The sequence below is a fragment of the Abramis brama genome (genome assembly GCF_963993115.1).
Source record: "Abramis brama genome assembly, chromosome: 11".
Taxonomy (NCBI): Eukaryota; Metazoa; Chordata; class Actinopteri; order Cypriniformes; family Leuciscidae; genus Abramis; species Abramis brama.
The window spans coordinates 1367501-1372500 of record NC_139973.1 but is presented as its reverse complement, the minus strand read 5'-3'; the positions used below and the strand labels follow the sequence as shown (position 1 = coordinate 1372500).

The 5000-nt window shown below is 33.6% G+C and overlaps 1 protein-coding gene across 3 annotated transcripts in view; it reads right to left on the bottom strand.

The window, feature by feature from the left end:
* Positions 1-5000, bottom strand: part of LOC311092151 (zinc finger E-box-binding homeobox 1) — a 49524-nt gene that overhangs the window by 22368 nt on the left and 22156 nt on the right. Inside the window, exon 1 of one of the 3 annotated variants that reach the window (XM_084128524.1) lies at positions 961-1286. The exons of the other annotated variants lie outside the window; for them this stretch is intronic. The gene's annotated coding sequence lies outside the window, so the exon portion shown is untranslated. Of the gene's footprint in view, positions 1-960; positions 1287-5000 lie in introns of those variants that run through there. 3 annotated transcript variants of the gene reach the window in all.

The following is a 5000-nucleotide window of genomic DNA, read 5'->3' as shown; positions in this document are numbered from 1 at the left end:
TGTGTGTGTGTGTGTGTGTGTGTGTGAGTCACAGAATCGCTTCTCAGATGATGTTTTAATGGCAGACATTATGGAAAATTTGTTATTAATATTTGTCATTTGTTATTAACTGACACATAATAATAAAAAATATAAAAAAATATAAATGATAGTAAGTTTTCTTGTTTTATTCATTTCTCTTTGCCAATTAATTAGTCTGGCTTTTGTTTTTTTATGCTTTTTTACAATTATTACTAAATGTATAATTACAATAAATAAGATTGTAAAGCGCGTTGGATGTACGGTAATAGGCAAGACAAGTTTATGTATATAGCACATTTCATACACAATGGCAATTCAAAGTGCTTTACATAGAATAAATTAAAATAATTAAAATAAATAAGAATAATTAAAACACTAAAGCTAAATGTATGCTATGTAAAAAATAGCGTTTTCGTCTCTCAACCAAATATTTACTGCCATTACGACACATCAACTTCTGTTCAACGCATTCAGCTGGAAAATAAACCCTGATGTCGATATACTTATCAGAGTTTATAGTTTATCTCAGGAAACAGTTCAAGTATGCAAATCCTGACCAACTTCAAACCTTTACTTTTCCTTTTTAAAAGCCTGTGGTTAAACTGAGGTGAAAACTTCAGACGAATAGTTGTTCGATTCTGAACGGAGGCGTTGCAAAACTTTCATTTCTTGCCAAAAATCCACACTATTTCATTCTACACTCATTTACTCCCCTAAAAATAGTGCTGAATGACAAAGCATGAATTATGAGCATGAAAGTGTGAGAAGAGACAAACACAAGAAAGGAAGCATCACGTTAAAAAAGGCGAGATCCGTGCGGCTCTCTGAAACACGCCGATGGTTTAAAAGGTCAAGTTGCAAATATGGGTTTGATGAGCAACAAAGAAGAGAAAATGTCAAAGGTCACTGCATTAAAAGCCAAACCACGTTTAACTTTACCTTCGCCGAGATCACGTGCGCTTCGATTAGTGTCCTTTCAGAAAGTATCCAATAATTCGAATGTCTCGAAGAAGTTCAACAACACGCAGTGAATAATCTGACTCGGCTATTTTCACACTCTGACAATGAGTCACAGACGCACCACATCACACACACACACACACACTAGAAACGTCATCAGAACATGCTACAGAACAACTTCATGTCCCAGAGACGGGGTCAGATGTGTTAAAACACACCGTATGCCTCATGTGTTGCTGTTTGCATCATCTAACAGTCCCTGTGTGATTCTGTGTGAAGTCCCGCAGAAGCTCAAGTCATTTCATGATAAAGTCCGATAACAGCGGCTTCCTCAGCTGAACGACAGCATCACCTCGAGTGTGTGTGTGTGTGTGTGTGTGTGTGTCACAGTAGGGCGTCAGATGCTGTTTCTCTTTCAGAGCTCAGGAGAGACTCCACTATCTCTATTGACTGGGTTTCAGATGTTTCTCCTAGAATTCATTAAGAGAAATAAAAATACACTCAACTGTTTTTGATTTTAAAAAAAATGTACAAGTTATGAAAATATGTTTTGCATTACTTTTGTTTTGCATTAATTGCATTCATTTGCAATACATATATTCTTTATTAATATATATTTAAGTGAGACAAGAAGGGAAAAACAACTATCTGATATATATTAAGTATATATATATATATAGATGCATTACTATACTACATTACATAGTAAAATGACATAAGAAATTATATCTTGTTTTCAGAAAAGAAAAATTGAACTTTTTGCATAAAACAAGCAAAATTATCTGCCAATGGGGATTTTTTTTTAATTTTATTTAATTAATTTTTTTTTAGTTTTAATTTTAGAAAACAAGATATAAATTCTTAAGTCATTTTACTTATCTAGTCAATGCTTCTTTATTTAAGAAGTTTTAGATATTTTGGACTGGAAACAAGACATAAATACTAAGTAAGAAAAGCATTTTTTGCAGTGTATGAGAATAATAGATCATTTGATGAGGTTCGTATTGAGATCTCTGATGTTTAATTGCAGACTTTGATATTTTTAGACATTATCGAGACACGTGTGAGATTACTGGGGTCTTTTCATCAGGACAAAAAGCTGATTCTCTGTTTAATATTTGTTTTAAAGAAACAATTGAGATATTAAAAAGATATATTTCTTGGGATTGAGATTTTGGGAGTGTGTGTGTGAAGCTCTTCCATACAGGCTTCATCAGACGTGTTCGTGTTATTAAACAGAGATTAATGAAGAGCGAACGAGTGTCTTTCAGAAGATCTCTTATTTACCCAGAATCCAATGTTTCAGATCTCAATATAATTGCTGTTCCTGTATGATGTTTCAGTTTCCATTTCTTCTGATTTTGTTATTATTTCTCCTCTGGGATTTATCATCTGAAACTAAACTGACGCTTCAGTAAAAGAACATTAAATCAGCGCTCTAGGAATACTGTAGTCGGGATAGTCCGCTTGTGACTCACACACACACTGTGTTTTTCTTCGGTCTCGTCAGTGATTATAGACGCTTCATGCCCAGTTTGTCACTTAAAGCCTCACAAACAAATACCCAGAACAAGCAAATGTCAAAAAGTCTTGTAGATGTGATTCATCAGATCAAGATCTTTTCTAGTGTGAAGTCAGTTCTCCTCAACATTAACTACCAATATCAGCCACTAACCATAAACAAACACAACAACACACACTAAAGTGTTTTAACAGTTAAATCTTTTTGATTTTAAAGTGTGCATGTATATTCATCTTTGGTTACACTTTATTTTAAGGTGTCATTGTTACAGTGTAATTATATATTTAAGTACTGTATGATATTATTTATCTACATGTACTTACTATAGGGTTAGGATTTGGTTGAGGGTTAGTTGCATGTAATTATGCATAATTTACTGTTATTACTATGGTAAGTATATGTAACATATGTAACAAAAACACTGTAAAATAAAGTGTTACCGCATCTTTTTTTCTTCTTTTTTTTCTTCAATAAATGACACATGAACTTTTGATATTTTAACTGTTAAAATGCAAGTTAATTATTAAAACTAAATAGCAGTTAAAACCCAAAAAAATATTTTTCTGAAGTGTTTCATTTTTAAAGAGTTTGTGCATTGTTCTTTACAATAAATTACCATTCAGATTTTATATTTAAGCAGTTAAAACTGTTTAAACTGTTATAACTGGTTAAATTTAAAATCTAAACTGTAATTAACTTGCATCTTAACTGCTAAAATATCACATTTCAAGTGTCATTTATTGTAAAAAAGAAAAAGAAAAAAGAAAAAAGAGGCATACACAAACGTACTTAAACGTAATAGCATTTAAAACGGTTATTATAGCAGTAAAACCCAACAAATGTCTTTTTCTGAAATGTTTTTGTTTACAATAAATGACACTTGATATTTGATATCTTTTGTGAAGATCTTCAGACATAAAGACAACAAAAAGTTTCTAAACACTTTTAGCGGCTATTGTAAACAATATATTTTGAAACATCTATATATATATATATCAACATATATCTCGTGACAACATATATCTCGTGTTTAAGTTAGTTCACACAGTAATTGACAGAAAAATTATTTACTAAATTCTTAGCGTTTAGTTTTAACATTAAGTTTCATTTTTTATATATATATATATATATATATATATATATATATATATATATATATATATACTGGAAATGAAGACAGAATATTCATTTTATTCTACTTGGACATGGTATGCAAATACACATTTTCATTTGTTATGCATGATCACATGAGGCCATAGATTACAGTAAATTACAGTAAAGCTGTGAAGTGAAGTGAAGTAGCTTGTTCTGTCTCCACACAGAAAGCATGATCAGTTCAAGCTTCTCGACGCAGAGAATGCAAAACGCTCTCCATCAGGGTTGGCCCCGTTGATTCACACACTTCAGGGTTTCCCGTAAACGGCACGGGAAGAAACACGACCAGTCTAGCGAAGAGAACGACAGACTGCAAAGGTGTGATTTAGCAAAACCAAACAGATAAAACAGACAAACCTGAGGAGAAAACATGCAGTAAGGAAAGTGTTTGCATGCAGATGAGAAGTAGGATGTTGTGTGACACGAGCGAGTGTGTGTGTGTGTGAGTGAGAGAGAGAGAGTGAGAGAGAGAGAGAGAGAGAGAGGTGAGACCCCTGACTCAGATGGTGAGAGATATTCAAACGAGAGCATCGGAAATTCCCTGCGCTGAAATCTGGCCAAAAGCACGAATCAATGATGACAGACGTTTAACGCGGCGCTGCATGACAACATGACATATTTACACACCTAGAGAAATCATTCAAACTTACCAGGAGCGTGAAATGTCTTGAACTAAAACTGGTTTGAACTGATCTAACTTGGCTTGTTGGGGTTGTGGGTGAAAAAGGAAATGATATGAGTTGATTTTATCATGAAAACGTCTTACAGCGGAGTTGGTCTATCTATGCTGTATGGCGAATAAATAGAGAAAATGTTCCTAAACTGGTCATGAATGTGTATTTTCTATTTTGCATTATGAATATTCTAGCTAAACGCATGCTTTTTATCTTATTGTGAACGATTCATCCATGCACATGTTTCATTTTATTTTTTGACCTTACAATCCACTGCATTCAGATCTGCCTCCAATGTTTTTAAATCCTCCTGTAGTGAAACATTTTATCCCTTAAAACTCATCTTTGATCACCAAAATGATATATTTAAACGTTTTGGCTTAAAATGTCTTGAATGTAACTCGACACCCTTGCCTCATTTAGTATGCGCGGTTCTATGAATATGCAAATGAGCCCCGCCTCCACTCACTCACTCAGCTCAGAGATCCACTGGTTGACGATCACACGTTGATCTGATTGGTTACAAGGTAGTTTGTGACGTCAGAAACACCAGCGATTTCAAAGCGTGTTTTTGAGACTGTCTTTGGTTCACTGCAGTTTTAAGGAGAAAATACTCAGCAATGGAGTCGACTTATGAATTTACACATGGATAAAACAGAACAAGGTTT